General features: G+C 41.5%; 1 long non-coding RNA gene across 2 annotated transcripts in view; it reads left to right on the forward strand.

The window, feature by feature from the left end:
* The window catches only part of LOC120541424, a 102,551-nt gene that overhangs the window by 52,185 nt on the left and 31,131 nt on the right, over positions 1–19,235 (forward strand). Inside the window, exon 4 of one of the 2 annotated variants that reach the window (XR_005636004.1) lies at positions 250–384. This is a non-coding gene — a long non-coding RNA (uncharacterized LOC120541424). Of the gene's footprint in view, positions 1–249; positions 997–19,235 lie in introns of those variants that run through there. The other variant, XR_005636003.1, reaches the window with a different exon arrangement.

Here is a 19,235-nt window from a genome sequence, read left to right on the forward strand (position 1 = left end):
CACACAAATGCCTCAGAGATATCCATACGATGGAAACCTGCCTGTCGTTGCAGTGCCTCCCTGTGCTCCTTTCAGTTAGAGTCATCCCTCCCTCACTACAATTTATAAACACTGGGTACATTCGAATACAATTTTGCCAAACTGAGTGTTGACTTGAGGAACTACTACTTGTTGCTGTGTGGATTTATTTACATTAAAGTGTTTTATATAAAGTAAATTTCATGTTTGTGATTTCTTTGCTATTCACAGTCTTGGCAAGAAGGAGTGATATAAAAGGAGAGCATTTCTCAGTAACATCAGTGCTGTCCACTTACAGCAGTTCTGCATATCCCCATCCTGTCTACCATGTGTCACACATGTGCCTCAGTGGATCGCTCATCTAAGGTATGTACTACCACCCTGGGTCAAGAGGGGGTGCCTGTGCTACCTTTGTCCTCTTCTGTTCCATCCACAGTACTGAGAAGATGTCCACTGAGGGACCCCTAAAAAACCAGAGGCCACCAGAAGGAGGCATTTCTCCTTTGTGAACAGAACCACACCGCAAGACAAGTTCCTACCTGGTGACTGAAACTTTGGAATTACAAAGTCCGACAGCTCCTGTGCTTATTTTGGAGTTTTCTGTTTCATTTTGTGCCCATTGCGGCTACCTTCATTTACCTTCTCTTTAGTTCGATCAAATGGGAACGACCGGGTTGGCAACCCGACATTTCCTCATAACTTGCAGTCCTTTACTTGACCACACGTGATAAATGTCATCTACCTCTCAGTTTGATTTGTAGGGTTCATAAAGTTAATTCCAAGTCGAAACAATTATCATAGCGTTAACTTAAAGCCTTGCTAATCATCTTACTGTTTAGGGCAAACAAGATAGCAGTTTTGCAGTGTCCTTGTTACTGCTTCTTTATGTTTGCTCATTTGTCCTTTTTAAAAGGAATTTCATAATGAATATATAATAAACTAGGGGGCTTTGCCCCCTGCTTGCTTTGCTCGCCAACCCCCCAGCCTGTGCTACGCGCTAGCCTCTGTGGCTCTGCCGCTCGCGTATGGGGATGCGGATGTACAATTTAAACAGATTTTTATTTTCATGGGAATTATTAAATATGCATCAACACAACGTATAACTGCCAGTGTTTGAATTCGTTTTTTCTGTCTATTAAATAAAATTACTTTTTCGAATGTTTGGCATTGTGATTTGTTAATTGTCTTTGCAAAAGCTAATCTAACCGGAAATTGTTAATGTTTTAATACAAATGGCATATCAAGATCTCCTTTGATGTCTAATGTTATCCGCGGAAGATGTACTAGATTACCTTTCTTGGATCCATCCTTCTTGCTACAGTAATTTGTGCATCGTAAGTTCGGACATTGTTAATGGTTATAGATATTCTTTGGGATATTGTAAGTTGCTGTTTTCATCTTCCACACAATCATGACCAGCTTTCAGCACAGTCTATTGATACGCATTTAACCAATTTGCCCTGTATCCGTTCGACATTTTTGGACGCTTTTAACCAATGTGATGTGTAACTGATTGACATTTTTAGCGTTAATTCATTTGACTTCCTCATTTCTCGGTGCTAGGATTGCGTGTGTATTCATTTTTTGTTGATATCCCTTCGTGATGAAATTCTTAAATAAAATTTGGACATAATACGTCTTCTTTAATTGGGAATTTAAGTGAGGAAAACGTTAAAATTTATAAGAGCTGAGAGCGCAGGAAGTGTGTCTGACGAAAGCATTCGCTCGAATGAGAGTTGAAGTCTTGTTTGAAAATGTTCGAGAGGAGGGCGTGACTTCAAAAAATGTCAAGGCAAAAGTCTCATCTCGTGGGACTTGAAAAAATTTCTCTTCGAAAAAGTCGAAGGACTTTTTTCATATAATAAAGAGACTATTCCAGGCTGTTTACCCTTCGGTGTCTGATTGTAGCCAGTATGGGTTTTGTGGGCAGCCTTGCTGGAATGAGAGTGATGTGACAGACTGTGTACGTGAGTGTGCACCTCATCTGGGTGTGCTTCCTACCTTACACCTGAATTTGACTGGGATAGGCTCCAGCCCCAGGGACGCTAAAATTGAAATAAATAGATTCAGTAAATGGAAGAGTAGAAGAGATGGTTTGTTGGGACTCACCTGAAGTGTGTTTAACATGTGAATTTTTTGTTTGGAACCTTGATTTCTGTTCTCATGTGTTTAAAATTATGTGTCTAAACCAAGGCTGCCATTACTGGAAATAAGAACATGGCACAGTAAATCTAAAATTGTTCAAACCATGCAGAATCCAGCCACAGGAAGGAAGAATACTGCACATTTGTGCACACTGAAGCTATGAAATATGCAAAGGTCGAAGTGTGTCTTACAAAGTGTACACACCAAAAGCACCAATAAAGAAATGCTGGACTCACGTCTGTTCTAAAAACTTGTCACTGCTTTTCTCTTTTCCTATAAGTGCAGCACACCATAGAAGAAGGCCTTAGTATTACATGCTTCTGATGTGTAATGAAAGCGGGAAAGCCCCAGGTTAAACACCAAAGGGATTCAGAGTCATTGCTTTTTCTCTCGGTAGACACATAAATGAAATGAAAGTCTAGTCTGATGAAAAAGAGAAATGGCTCCTTAAGAACTGTACATGCATATCCATGACTGAGAAAACAATTACGCTTGCACTGATTGCTGTTAAACTACATTAGAACATTAGAACAATTTGGACATTTTGGACAATTCTGTCAGCCTTATCCTCCTAATTCTTCCAAAATAACATCAAGTCGAGTTTTGAAAAGTTGTTTTGTGGTATCAAAGTGACCAGGAAAAGCATTTTAACCTTGCGGTTCTTTTTATATTGGTGGACAAGTTAACACCAAAAATGCCTGTTAGCCTTGATTCACATACACATCCTTTAAATCTTTCTTATTCACCATTCACTTAGCACAGATAAGCTCAAATATAAAGCAAGGATATTTAAACTCTGGCCGAGGTGAGCTACTTCAACTTTGATATCTTACCAGGAGCTAGAAACCACTCTGCTCACAAAGCGTCCCTGCCAGGATTCACTTACATGTCGATCTGTCTTCACATTGCTCCCCCTAGCAAAAGCCAGGAACGCTTACTCCTGTCTGGTTTTTGTATCTCGATGGCTATCTTTGAAAGGGCTACACAGTCTAAAAGAAGCCAAGTGCTTGCTAATCACTACCATCTACACTACGGAATCTAAGCGGACACGGTTTGTTTCATGAACGATCATTGATTGTTGCTGAATGTCAGTAAACAAGAAGACAACTTCAACAAAGCCATATTCAAACCATTTCAATCATTACTTATGTTTATTTGAAAGGGACAGCCGGTATACGTGTTAGATATGAAGACATACAACCTGAATGATTCAAGGGGTCCCACAGCAAGCTTAGTATCGGTACCTTTGATTGTTGCAGTCTTTGTTTTTTTTTTTTTCAACCAGGTATGGTGCATAGAAGTGAATGGGCAATCTGGAGGTGGCAAAGTCTCACTGCGATGTCTTGTCTTTGGCAGTTGTTTCTCTCACTCTATTTCTCCTGCTTATTTTAAAATCCCTAGGATTTATAAGAGTGATGCTGGCTGCCTTATGTAACATCAATCAAACATTCGGGACAAATGATAGGTTCCCATGGTCTGACTGATTGTTCATTTTGGCTAGACATGAAACATATTAATATTAAAGCCCCCATTTCACATATTCTTATAGGCATACACACTGGTCACTTGTTCTAAGCTTAAACATGCACATGATAATGAAAAATGCCACTCTTTTAATAATTTTAAACTTATTTCCCAGAATTCCAGTCTACGTCTATTTTGCACACATCCCAGAAATGATCTACTTCCCAAATTCAACAGAATGTCAGTTTATGAACTGTAAGACATAGTTATAGTCTTGGTCACATGACTTATAAGCCATTATCTAAATAATTATAAAATAACAGCATATGAAAATAAAGAGGAGAGGTTAGGAGCGCGTGTTGAAACAGCGCATTGCCGTACCCACCACTTGACAAAGCAACTCAGGATCCCAGATTAAGACCTGAGTGCAGCCATGCAATGGGGTGACACCTCAGCACCACACTAGTTCAGATGGACTGGAACCAGTGGGAGGTGTCCTATGGTGGCTGGAGTGCCAATTCTGCCACCAACCCCCAGGTTGGAGGGCCTACATGCAGATTAACGTCATACGCAGAACGATGCAGCATACATATTAAATATTACGTGTCATATTTAGCACACTGCATTTTCAACAACATTGCAGAAGTCCTACTGTCTACCACACTACTTGTCAACTTAATTCCATATGTCTGTAGTTCTCTGCGTGAAGAAAGACATTGTAATGTTTGTATGAAATTTACCCTGAAGGTGTTTCCAATTGTGTTGCCATGTTCCTGTTAAACTCATTTTAAAATAAAAGTATAAATCCACTTATAATTTTAAACACATCAATCATGTCACCCCTTAATATCCTTTTGTTTAAATTGAAAAGGCTCAGCTTCTTTTTTTTTACTTTCTCATATACGAAGTATGGGGAAAGAATTGTAATTGTCTGAAGATTCAATGTCGAGATTTTTGAGTCTGAAAATATCATTTTTGGAATTATGTCTGTCTTTGTGTGTGTGTATAAACACGATAACTTGAGTACACTTTCACTTAGGTCAACCAAATCTTGCATACAAGTATTAGGTAGAAAACCGTACACTTATATGAAAATTTGGGCTATTTCCGCAAACCCAATTTATTCAACTTAACTTTTATAATAATTGTTCAATATATTATTAATTTGATTTGTTGTTGATGGTTCTTTAATATACATAATATAAAAATATAATCATTGTCTTGCGGTTTACTCCTCAAATATCCATCCCCATATCTGAGTATACGAGAAAATTTAGGGGAGGCCACTCTCGATTTTCTTTCCTCATAACTCTTCCTCCCAAAGTCCTGGAATCAGACTAGTTGCTCTTCTCTAAATTTTCTGGGACTTTTATGTCTTTTGTGTTGTGTGGACACCAAAACTGCACACAGTACTCCAGATGAGGCCTCACCAGTGTGTTATAACCTCTTGGACTTGTACTCCACACATCATGCTATATAACCTAACATTCTGTTTGCTTTCTTAATGGCTTCTGAACTCTGTCTGGAAGTTGAAAGCATAGAGTCCACTACGACTCCTAAATCCTCCTCATAAGGCGTACTTTCGATTTGCAGACCTCCCATTATGAATTCAAAACTAACATTTTTACTTCTTTTATGTTGTACTTTACATTTACTTACATTAAATTTCATCTGCCACAAATCTGCCCAAGCCAGTATGCTGTCCAAGTCTCTCTGTAATGATTCAACAGATTCTCAATTGTCTGCCAATCCACCAAGCTCAGCATCATCTGCCAACCTTAACTAGCTTGTTATTTATACTCCTATCCCAATTATTTATACATATTAAAAATAGCAGAGGTCCTAGCCATGACCCCTTAGGGGCATCATTCTTAACATTACCAACTTCAGATAAGGTTCCTCACACCACCATCTTTGCTTGCTGTATTTTAGTCAATTCTACACCCTGAACTCCCACCGCTTTTAGTTTGATACCCAACCTTTCATGTGACATGTTATCAAATGCTTTCTGAAAGTCAAGATAAATAATATCATAAGCTCCACTTTGAGTGTATCCTTTTGTTGTTTTCTCATAGAATTTGAGCATGTTAGGAAAACACGACTTTCTTCTTCTGTGGTGGGCTGGCGCCCTGCCCAGGGTTTGTTTCCTGCCTTTCACCCTGTGTTGGCTGGGATTGTCTCCAGCAGACCCCCATGACAAGGGAATCCATTCCCGGATGGGTTTATCCATTCCCGAGAATTCGGGAATCCCGCACGTCATTCCCGGGAATACCGGGTTCCCGGGCATCTCACATGTGAACGGTTTTAGAATGACCGACACTTATTTTTAATAAAGCTACTGCAATATGTTGACACCAATAAAAGACTAACCTTATCTACAAGCAGTTTATGCTGTCATATAAGTACATGTATCTAGTTAGTTGCGGTAATCAGAGTGTAGAAAGCACAACGTGTCCAGCGTGTGGTTGTCCATGCGAGAGCGCACCTTCATGCAGAGTACGCCAGCCGCTGAGAAAGCACGCTCTGCCTCCACTGAAGTAGGCGGCACAGTCATCAGATACTGATACACTTGTTGTAAACAACGCCCGCGCTTGCTGTTGCTCTGAAACACCGCCATTTCAGCTGATGCATCCAGTTTCTTGTCATCATTCTGTGATGGCAAGTTTCTTGGCACAGATAATGCGGATGCAACAGACTGATGCATTGCAATTTCAAGTTGCTGTTGTCTGACAGACGTCAATGAAGTCTGCCCCATCCAGGCATTCATGAGCTGCAGAGTGCAGACTCCTCCCAGTCCACTGTGCTCCGTCTTAGTGGCAGCCAGGAGACTGACGACTGCCGCTGGTTGACTGAATTAATCGGCAATGCACTACACCGTGGGCCAAAAAACCGTGCCACTTAATTATTTTCAACTATAACTCTGTTATTTCTTGATCGATTTTTACACTCTATATATGTGAGCTTGGCCGTTCCTGGTTTCCCAGGAATTACAGCAGTTTCGGTCCCGGGAATGCGGGAATGAAAAATGTCTGGGAATCCCGGGATCCCGGTAATCGGGAGCCCTGGAATGGATTCACTACCCGTGCGTGACCCTGTAGCTAGGATATAGCGGGTTGGATTATGGATGGATGGATGAAATTTCTTAGTCTGAACCCAACCATGTGCAGTTCATCTTTTATTCATTAATCCACATTTAGCTGTTCTAATGAGTACATTAATTATTGGTAAATTATGGAAAATAATTTTCAATTATTACACAAATGTGTCATATTAGATCATATTAGGGTGGCACAGTGGTGCAATAGTAGTGCTGCTACCTCACAATAAGGAGACTGGGGTTGGCATTCTTGGTGCTCTGTGCATGGAGTTTTCATGTTCTCCTTGTGTTTGTGTGGGTTTCCTCACTCTGTTTAAAAACCTGTAGGTTATGTGAGATGGCATTGTTAAGCTGACCCTAGCGTGTGTGTGTGTGTGTGTGTGTGTGTTCACAATGTGATAGACTGGTGCCCTGTCTAGAGATTGTTCCTGCCTTGTGCTTGATGCTTGCTGGGATAGGCCCCAGCTTCCCCGCAACGCTTTCCTGAATAAGTGTGTTAAGAAAATGGATCAGTGGATCACTTACCACAGGGCTAGAAATCACTTTTATTTTACCATATTACATTTGTATATACAGAGCATTCAGAGGCTCTCTCAAATGAAGAACTCTAAAAAAGAATAAACCGATTGATTTGATAATAGATGCAGGGTGGTGCAGTGGTTAGCTCTTCGACATCTCTGCTGAAATATGCAAGTTCAATCCTGATCCCTGCCTATGTGGAGTCTGCAAGCTCTCCCTTTGTCTGCTATGTTTATTTTGCTTATATTGTGTGTGGCTTTCATTTCCCAAACACAGGAATGTGTTATGATTGTGAAGGAGGTGTGTATGTGCTGTACCTGTCCAATTTAGGGCCGTTCCCAGTCTTATACAAAATGCTTCCGGAATACCTCTTTTCTCCCCTGAACTTGTATTGAATTAATCAGTTTAGAAAAGAGGTAGACGGATCTCTTGGAGTTATCGTTGATGTAGCTGACCATATCAACAGGGCATTGCAGGGGTAGTGTTGCCACCTAGCAGATGCGCCATGCTGGGTTCAAGTCCCGCACCTTGTCTGTGTGGATTCTCCTTCCACACCCCCAGAGACATGCTAATTGGGCAGACTGGTGATTCCAAACTGCCACCAGTACAAGTAAATGGGTTTTTCAATGGATTAGCAACCTGTCCAGGGCCGTTTCATGCTTAAGACCGATTACTGTTGGGATAGGCACTGGCCGCAGTGGCCCCAAACTCAGTTAAGCAAACTTGAGAATGTAAGATTATGTTGCTTAAGAAGACATTCAGCCAACAACATACATTAATATAAACCCAAATGGAGTATTACAATAAAGAGTTTTCTTAGAAATTTTTTGGTCACCCTAATAACTTTTATAGCTCATCAGTTACATGTGTGTAAAAGGAAATAACGCTTACAAAAATTGACAACAGATTTCTCATTATACGAGTGTACTTTAAAACAATTAAAAATGGCCTTGACCAGACATTGGTTCCTTTTCCAAAAGAAAAAAAAATGGATGAATAAAGTGCACTTTGTCAAACACTAACAAAAGACTGTTTTAAAAAATAAATGTATTAAAAGCATAAAGACCTTATTGTAAATGATATCCCATATTTCTCTGATGCAGGAAACACCACCACCATTATGCTTTTAGATTTAAGCGTTGATATTATTGACCAGAATATTTTTCTGCATCAGCCTAAAAAATGCAGTGGGTCTAATCAGACAGTGCTGTTAGTGTGTTCACTTTTTGCTTATCAGATTGTTTTCAATATGCACAGAATTTGGATGACACGACTGTCTCATTGCCACATGGAGTTACACCGGGCCTTTGATGCAAGTTTGTCTTGTTGTGGGTCCCCACTTGCAGCTGCAGGATGTCAGCTCGAGGCTACAGGATTCACAGTGCAGAGTTCTGCCATCTTCCCCCTCTAACGACCAATTGGTCTTCTGACTGTGTGGGCTCTTTCTGTAATGGGCTCGCAACACAGATTAATGTTAAGAACAATTCTTTTTTTCACTATTAAATGTGAAAAAGGAATTATTATCGATTTTATAGGCTGATTACACTTATAAATATCACCTAATGAAAGTTTTTAGTTACAGGTTGTGGAGACCGGCCCAGACACAGACAGGCGGACATGTTGCAATCACCCGACACACGTTGATTTACACAATCCATTATTTACAATAGTGCCACACAACCCCAAAGTCCTGGCCACAACACAATGCCTTCTCACTCTTCAGGCCGCCTCCTTGCCTCCTCCAGAGACCTTGTCCGTCTTCCACCTGACTCTAGCCCCTGTATGAAAGGAGGAAGTCCCTTTTATATCTACGCTCCAGGTGCTTCCCAGCAATCTTCCACCGGCACTCCCCGGTGTGGCAGAAGTGCCGGCTGCATCCTCGGAAGCACTCCAGGTGTTTCTGCTCCTCTTCGCCCCAGCACTTCTGGGTGTGGCAGAATTGCTGAGGTCCAGGGCTCCAAAGGCATAGGGGCGCCCTCTGGCGGTGACCACGGGTCCATACAGGGTTGAACTTCAAAGCTCTGCACCCGTGGCCCCCAAAGGTACCAGGGCGGTCATCCCCACATGCTCTGGGGGAGGCATAAGCCCTCCTCCGGTCCTCCTGGGCATCCCGGCCGGTTCACCCCCCCAGCCATCTCTGATACTGCCCCACCACCAGCGAAGACCCGTCGGGTAGAGTGGCACTTCCCGCGAGGGCAGCTTACCCCCGAAGTGGGTCCTACTGCTCGTCCAGGGTCCGGTCCTGCAACACAGACAGAAACAGGGGCGGAGACGCTGCCTGGATGCCACCACCTAGTGTCCTGACATGCCTCGCACAGGCAGCGCTCCCCCCTCCTACCAGCACCCCGAGACTTGCCTTTTCAGCACCCCCTCCGTAGCCTCCGCCAGCTGTGACAAGGTTCATAGGGTCAATTCATACTTGCACATACTAATGAACATTGAATTAGATCAAAAAATAACTGTTTTACTAAAGTGAAATAATGAATTATATTCAGAAGAAGTGGAAGTTCTTTTAGTGGGTTTTAATTTGGTGGTAATCCTTATTAGCAATAAGAAGCAAGTGACAAAATAAACCAGCAGCTCTCCATTTAGCTTTTTTCCATTTAAACCTGTATGTATTTATTGTGTGCTCTTTGGTTTACTTAAATACTTAGAAGTAAAGTGAAGAGAAAAAAGTGAAGGACTGAGAATTACTGATCCGTTTACTCTTCAACTGATTTGGATGATATCCTTAAAAAGGAAAGAAAATCTAGGATATGAGAATGACCTGACATGGCAGTGGTAAAGCACTGTGAAGCCGTAAAATTAAAATATTGGCAACGATTGTTTTCTAATTAAGCAACTGCGTTGGAACAAAATCCGGCAGCCACTGCAAGAGCGATGTTGATACCCCAATTACAAAGACCCCACTGCTCATTAGCCATCAGTTGCATGGGGTGGCTCACACTCCACCCAAACCAGTGCAACTGGTGGTCAAGGTTCATGGTGTGGCCATACTAAAATCCATACTAAATCCAAATCCATGCCCCCTTGTATAAAACAAGACATTAAAAGAATAATAACTTTTAAAACTATACAATAAATACACAGTCCATTAAAAGTTCAATATTCAAATAAGTCCTTTCTTCAGGTTTCATAAAAACAGTCCAACACCTAATCCTCAAGCTGTTTCCATCCATCTTCGTTCCTTACCCTCTACTTCTGAGACACTGGAGCCCTAATCCTGCCATGCATAACTTCAAGTCCTTTTGATTAATTTTTACTGAAAACGCTTATTGCTTACACTTTCTATAAGGTTTCTGCACAACATATGGTTAAAGAATGGTTTTTATTTGGGTCTAGAGGGTCAAAAATAGGGGGAGCCTCAAAAAGCCAGGTATCTTAGCAAATTAGACATGAAGATGAGTGGAATGGTATATCATACTGGTGGGTCAGGAGGCACCAGACAAAAAAAATAAATAAAAATAAGGAGACTAATGTAAAGAGCAATAGATTTTTGAATTTTGAAGAAGAGTAGCTATGTTGTTAATTTTGAGTCAGCCAACACAGAGCCAGAGCAAGCCACCTAGCCATATCATAGTGTGTCCACTATGGAGATGAGGCACACTGCTCATGTACTGGGATTTTTCACTTGACAGATGAAGCAATACATTCATTTTCTGGATTGTTTTAGTCAACATGAAAAGGAAATCCAGTGGCGTAGCTTGGCAAGAGGGGACATCTCTCCTCGGGCGCAGCATCCAGGGGGCGCCAAATTGATGTTACAAAATTTTAGAATGAAATGTTTTCCATTCTTAAATGCACTAAAAAGTAAATAAAAAACATTTGCATACTCAGTCCATCACTCCATCAGTGTGAGGATATCTTTTTCCTATGTTTTTTGTCTCTTTCTGATTTCAAAGCACGTATTAGTTCTATATACCCAACAGACAATAATTTATAGCCTCCACTACTCTAACATGCTTGACTCCCACCCAGAAACATTTTTGACGTTATTAAACAGGTCATGCGACTAACATGAGGCATTAGTGTATCATTGTCTAAGTTAAAACTATTTTTTAAAAAAAAATGACATTTTTTTCTTAAAATACTATTATTTTAAATACAGTTTAAAAAATTTTCTTTCCCTTCCCCATTGCATTTTGACAAACAGGAGAGGGCGCGAAATCTTCAGTTGTCTCTGGGCGCTGAAAACCCTAGCTACGCCTCTGAGGTAGTCTGAAGCAGTCTTCCATTTTTCTAACATAAGCTGGACAATTCACAGCACTCATCTCTATGTACACATATAAAATCCAATGTCTGTCTGTCTGTCTGTTTGTCTGTTCTCTTTTCACGAGAGAACTACTTAACGGATTTAGATCGGGTTTTTTTTCTATAATTTGCTTGGACATTCCGGTTGATTTTGCAACTTCTCTCATCGCGCAAGCATCATAATTTGCTTACGGTACCAATTTATTTGCGTGAATCCAAGTGAGATGCAATGAGCCGCGGGAGAGGGGCGAGGCCCTCCTCACTCACACACTTAGAGGACTACTTAATGGATTTAGATCGACTGACTTCTCTCATCGTGCTAAGAATCATAGTTCGCTTTCAGGAGAGATATATTCACGTTAATCCAAGACAGAGGCTGCAGGTCAAGGGGAGGGGGAAGCATGACATCAGGAGTAGGGAGCCGGGCTGGGCCCTCCACGCTGTCCTGTTTCACTACTACGCGGAGGACAGCTAGTATTGTAATAACGCCGAGTGAAAATCACCTTGCTTTTTAATGACTGGCTTAGAGGTTTTATTGGAGAACTCATAGATGGCAACCCTTATTTTTTTATTTGTTATGGGAGTCTGATCTTTGAGTGGGACGATCCATTCAGGTTGTGGTACTAAATGGACTTACCGTGCAGAAGCCTCGGGCCTTTTGGTTTGACCATAAACTAAATCTGGTAGTGTATTAAATAAGCCTACACATTGGTAAATGAGCTGGAGATAAAGAATAAAAAAATTATATTCACCAAATACTTTTGGAAATGTTTATGGGGGGGCATAAATAAATGGGTAAGTTCACAAGGCTTCCGACAGGCCACTCTGCCATAAAGCCCTGACTGGTGGAGGGCTGCAGTGATGGTTGACTTTCTACAACTTTCTCCCATCTCCTGACTGCATCTCTGGAGCTCAGCCAAAGTGATCTTTGGGTTCTTCTTTACCTCTCTCACCAAGGCTCCTCTCCCCCTGGTAGCTCAGCTTGTCCGGACGGCCAGCTCTAGGAAGGGTTCTGGTCGTCCCAAACGTCTTCCATTTAAGGATTATGGAGGCCACTGTACTCTTGGGAACCTTAAGTGCAGCAGAAATGTTTTTGTAACCTTGGCCAGATCTGTGCCTTGCCACAATTCTGTCTCTGAGCTCTTCAGGCAGTTCCTTTGACCTCATGATTCTCATTTGCTCTGACATGCATTGTGAGCTGTAAGGTCTTATATAGACAGGTGTGTGGCTTTCCTAATCAAGTCCAATCAGTAGAATCAAACACAGCTGGACTCAAATGAAGGTGATCTCAAGGATAATCAGAAGAAATGGAAAGCACCGGAGTTAAATATATGAGTGTCACAGCAAAGGGTCTGAATACTTAGGACCATGTGATATTTCAGTTTTTCTTTTTTAATAAATCTGCAACAATTTCAAAAATTCTTCTTTTGTCTGTCAATATGGGGTGCTGTGTGTACATTAATGAGGACAAAAATTAATCTAAATGATTTTAGCAAATGGCTGCAATATAACAAAGAGTGAAAAATTGAAGGGGGTCTGACTACTTTCCGTACCCACTGTATATGCTGCTGCTGCACTCTGAAAATGAAAATTGTTCAACTACATTTGACAGTCTGAGTTTCCTACTTGTAATGGTTTAAATGGAAGCTACAAATTCTACAAATCAAAAGAACAAATCAATGACTTTGTCAGATAAATTAGGTCACAAATGTAGAATGTACAAACAGTATGGCTTTCCTTCAAATAACAGCTAAGATAAGGAACCCATTTTTGTTTGATATCCAGTGGTCAGTCTTTTTCTACATGAGTGGCTATGAAGAATGTATGGTTCATTTATGTTGCCAAAGCCGCTGCTTTCTTAACTAAATATTACACTTTAATATCCCATGGCTGAATGAGGCCTGAAACTGCCATATGTCATTGCCCACTATTGTCAGATAATTTCATTGCATTGCTACAAGTGTAATATTGTAAAGCAGAAATATCCGTTCTCATCCGCACCCCCTTCCCTCCAGCACTACAATGGCCACTCCCAACGCTGGAACACTGAAACTGGCTTCAAGCCCATCTAATTTGCAAGGCTTGTAATCAGACATTCAGAAACTTTAGTGAACCTTAAAATATGCCTGCATATTTACAAAGCAGTGCTGTCGCCAATGATAGCAAAAGACAAAAATCAGCACTGAATAAATTATGACACGTGAATCAGAGAGTCAAGGGGCTCAAATATTGAAGCTTTTCATCACCTAGAGAACTTGTGAGCATCTGTTTTATACTTAAGTTTAAATTGCACTTATCCATCCGGTAATTAGAAACACTTTACTGTGCCTGAAAATGTGTACGGTGAATGTTTCACTAATGACTACTTCTAATGTACAGTATACATCATTTTTAATGATATAAGGAGCCCTGCACTGCACTCGTTTAAAATAGCAACTGCATGACAATTCTTCATGTCGTCAGTTTGCACACTTCTCGATGGTCCGGGACTTTTCGGGTGATTTTCTATGTAATAAACTTAATAAGTTATAGCGTAATGAAACTTGCATAGTTAGATCTGGAGCACCCTAAATAAGAATGAAATATCAGCGTGGTGTCACAGAACAGAATATTTCACTTTCTGTGAAAAAACTTACGGAAAGTGAAATATTCTGTTCTGTGACACCACGCTGATGTTTCATTCTTATATAGGGTGGTTCAGATCTAACTATGCAATTTTCATTAGATATAGATACTTTATTAATCCCAAGGGGAAATTCAAATAATCCTGCAGCAGTATACTGACACAAAAACAATGTTAAATTAAAGAATAATAAAAACGCATGTAAAAACAGACAATAACTTTGAATAATGTTAGCATTTACTCCCCCGAATGGAATTGAAGAGTCGCATAGTGTGGGGGAGGAACGATCTCCTCAGTCTGTCAGTGGAGCAGGACAGTGACAAAAGTCTGTCGGTGAAGCTGCTCCTCTGTCTGGAGATGACACTGTTAAGTGGATGCAGTGGATTCTCCATGATTGACAGGAGCCTGCTCAGCGCTCGTCACTCTGCCACAGATGTCAAACTGTCCAGCTCCATTCCTACAATAGAGCCTGTCTTCTTAACAAGTTTGTCCAGGCGTGAGATGTCCTTCTTCTTTATGCTGCCTCCCCAGCACACCACCGCGTAGAAGAGGGCACTTGCCACAGCCGTCTGATAGAACATCTGCAGTATCTTATTGCAGATGTTGAAGGACGCCAACCTTCTAAGGAAGTATAGTCGGCTCTGACCTTTCTGGCACAGAGCATCAGTATTGGCAGTCCAGTCCAATTTGTCATCCAGCTGCACTCCCAGGTATTTATAGGTTTGCACCCTCTACACACAGTCACCTCTGATGATCATGGGGTCCATGAGGGGCCTGGGCCTCCTAAAATCCACCACCAGTTCCTTGGTCTTGCTGGTGTTCAGGTGTAAGTGGTTTGAGTCACACTATTTAACAAAGTCTTTGATTAGCTTCCTATACTCCTCCTCCTGCCCACTCCTGATACAACCCACAATAGCAGTGTTGTCAGTGAACTTTTGCACATGGCAGGACTCCGAGTTGTATTGGAAATCCGATGTATGTTGGCTGAACAGGACCGGAGAAAGCACAGTCTTCTGCGGCGCTCCTGTGTTGTTGACCACAATGTCAGACCTGCAGTTCCCGAGACGCACATACTGAGGTCTGTCTGTAAGGTAGTCCACGATCCATGCCACCAGGTGTGAATCTACTCCCATCTCTGTTAGCTTGTCCCTAAGGAGCAGAGGTTACGCTATAACTTATTAAGTTTATTATATAGAAAATCACCCAAAAAGTCCCGGACCATCGAGAAGTGTGTGAACTGAAGACATGAAGAATTGTCTTCACGTCGAACTGGAATCGTCCCTGCATAAATCAAAGTCATCCAGACAATTTGGATCTGCATAATTAGATCTGGACCACCCTGTATTTGTTCTGTATTTATTTGAGAATAGAGCAGCACAGTGGGCCTTACAGGCCCTCGTTTCAAATCCTGAGCCCTGTCAGAGTATGTGGACTTTTCAACTTCACCGCATATCTCTGTAGATTTCAGGTAATCCAGGTTTTCTTCCCACGTTTCAAAAAATGCTCCTCTTAGCTTGATTGTCAATTCTAACTGCTCCAATGGGTGTGTCTGGGTCCTTAGATGGAGAGCTGCCATTTGCAGGGCTGGTTTTCTCCATATGTACTCATTGCTGCTATGACAGGCTTGAATTGGATTAAGCGGGTTTCAGAAAATACAATTTATTTTATTGTGTAGGTGCTTGTAAAATTATATTAGATATTACATCAATTAACATTACAATAAAAAACATAAATATAATAGAGAGAGAATTTTGGAGTATGCACTGATAGCGTGTTGTCACATCCACCCCAGCACCTGGATTGGGACCCGGGTGTAGCCATGCAACAGGTGACACCTTGGCACCACACTATAACAGTGTGAGGTTTTTTTTACAGTGGTTGGAGTGCCAGTCCTGTCCCAACCCTCACGTTTTCCCTGTATGATGGAGGACCTGCTTACAGATTAATGTCATAGCCAGAACAAAGCAATTGCAGGTTAAGGGCTCGCTTAAGGGCCCAATGAAATAGAGTCACTTTTGGCATTTATGGGATTTGAACCAGCAATCTTCTCCAGCTACCACTCCACCCCAAATATAATAGATGTTCATAAAAGTAATTGAGAGGGGTTAGCAGCATGTGCTGATACAGTGCGTTGCCACATCCACTGCATGACAAACCACTTCAGGAACCTAGATTAGGACCTAAGTGCCAGCCATGCAATGGGTGACACCTCAGCATCACACTAGTTCAGATGGAAAGAAACAGTGTGAAGTTTTTTACGGTGATTGAAGTGCCAGTTCGGCCACCAACCCCCAGGGTTTTTCCCGCATGTTGGAGGGCCTACTTGTAGGGCTGGATGGAGATTAATATCATACCCAGGATGGAGCAATTGTAGGTTAAGGGACTCACCCAAGGCCCCAACGAAGTAGAGTCACTTTTGGCATCTACAGGATTTGAACCGGCAACCTCCCAATTTCCAGAGCAGATCCCTAGCCTCAGAGCCACCACTCCGCCCTCATAAAAGTAATATATAAAATTTATTACATTTTATTTAATACTATCCGTCCCCCATGGCTCTGTCTGCGAAGTAGTGAAACAGAGCAGTGAGGAGGACCCCGCCCGGCTCCCTACTCCTGACGTCACGCTTCCCCATCTCCTCAGCCCTCCGCCTCTGCCTTGGATTAGCGCGAATATATCCCTCCTGCAAGCAAACTATGATTATTAGCATGACGAGAGAAGTTGCAAAATAAACCGGAATGTTCAAGTAAATTCTAGAAAAAAACCTGATCTAAATCTTTTAAGTAGTTCTCTTGTTCACTATCTAAGCAGAGGTAAGATACGCCCTGAGGCTGGCATGTGAGTGAGAAGGGCCCTGCCCCCCTCCCCTCGGCCCACTGCTTGTCTCTCGGATTCGCGCAAATAAATCGGTACCACAAGCGAACTATGATACATAGTGCAATGAGAGAAGTCGCAAAATCAACCAGAATGTTCAGGCAAATTATAGAAAAAACCCAATCTAAATCCGTTAAGTAGTTCTCTCATGAAAAGTGGACGGACAGACAGACATTGAATTTTATATAGAGAGAGATGGATAATCGAATTTCACAACTAAAAACCTTAAATATACTGTAGCACTGCATGTTGGGATCAGTTCATAACACCTCAGATGTTAAACTATCATTAAATACACGGGTCTTAAAAAACAAAAAACTTTCAGTAATATATTCAATAACTATTTTTAACTCGTTGACTGTCACAGTGAAAATACGAGGGACATTCAAAAAGTTTCCGCACTTTTTCTTAACTCTATTTATTAAGTATTTCAAAAACAAAACAACTCTTATACTAAACTGCAAGGGCAGTTTGCCAGACAGAACTAGTCACATGACACTCTCAGACACGACCAATTACTCCTCCTCCCGCCTTCACCATCCATCCATCCATCCATTATCCAACCCGCTATATCCTAACTACAGGGTCACGGGGGTCTGCTAGAGCCAATCCCAGCCAACACTGGGCGCAGGGCAGGAAATAAACCCTGGGCAGGGCACCAGCCCACCGCAGGGCACGCACACACACACCAAACACACATTTCCAATGAAAATATAAAAGTGCAGAAGGACCTTAAGGTCTTCATAACATTTCTAAAACTTCAGCAGATGGGTTATTCATCTTTGTGCATTGTGGTATATTGACATGATGACTTATTATATGAATGATTCACAGATTTTATACTGAATATGTAAATTCAAGAGAAATGTACCTCGGTTAAGCCACCTCAGACCACTCCAAAATGAGGTTTTGTTAGTAGGTCACATTGCAGAGATGAATAAACATTTTACTGGTGCTGTTTAAATGTTGTGAAGGCCCAAAGAAGTGTTTGTCAAGGTCTTCAGTAATCAGTAATAGATGCATTATTGCAGTACCTAAACTAAAGTGTTACCAAAAATTCCATATGCACACTCACTGCATCATTTCTTGCCCAATTGTTGCAAATGAATGTCGCAATTTCCATTTGAACTTTGTAGTGGCAAGACGCTAACGTGGAGGAATATTCAGATGTTTGTAGTTCTACGTACGTAAATTATTTTTGTGAAAAATAAAGGTCATCCAAAATATGGATAATAAGAAAAAACTTAAGGAAAGTGAAAGGAAAGTGTGACACCACGCTGATATTTCATTCTTATTTCCATTGCCTACTATCCTCTATTTACATCCATTGCCTATCCAGGAATAGGCTCATATCTGGTGCTACAGCCCCAAAGATGGTGTATGAGATAACTCGTAGGTAGGATCTGTTTATACTGGGAGATTCACTCGAAAGAAGCCCCGAATATTCTGTAATAACTCTCGCTAGGAGGAAGCAATCTGAACAAAACAACGTGCAATGTGCTCCTCAGTATTTGGAACTTCGAACAAGCCTGGATGCCCCTGCGTCGGAGTGATGAGGCTGTTGCGATGTTTAACCTCCGTTTGCAACTTCTGGCTGCACACCACCCGTACCCCTTCACTCACTCACTCGACTTCTCATCAGGATGCTGGTGTACAGTATTGAGCAGTGCGTCTTCATGGTGCAAACCTATTGGGTCACCAATTTGTTTATAGGTCTGTAGGTTTTGTCAGAATCAACTGGATGATCTTGAGTTAATGGAAAGTTACATCCAGCAAGATGGAGCAACGTGTTACATATTGGCAAGGAGCATGGCAGAAATTTAGTTCTTCTTTGGCAACAGGGTAATTTCAAAGGTGCTTTGGCCACCACGATCACTGGATCTTACACTACCAGAGTTCTTCCTTTGGAGTATGTTCAAAGGAAAAGTCGATCTGAACAAGCCTTGCACTGTGGAAGACTTGAAGGAAACATCCAACGTGAAATTGCTGTTATTCCCCCGAGATGCTTGCCGATTCGTTCAGGAACATGGAGCGCAAAATGTGTCTGGCAGAAAAAACGAACCACTTCCAGCATTGCACAGCACAGCACAATCGATTACACATACGTCAAGGTATATAGCGTATTTTTTCGGTTCAGATTGTTTCATCCTAAGAGGAGTTACAACAGAATATTCGGGGCCTCTCCCTCAAGATCACCTACTATGAGTTAACTTGTATTTAGCAGTCAACATGTTAATGTATGGAGTG

The sequence above is a fragment of the Polypterus senegalus genome, chromosome 12, assembly GCF_016835505.1.
Source record: "Polypterus senegalus isolate Bchr_013 chromosome 12, ASM1683550v1, whole genome shotgun sequence".
NCBI lineage: Eukaryota > Metazoa > Chordata > Cladistia > Polypteriformes > Polypteridae > Polypterus > Polypterus senegalus.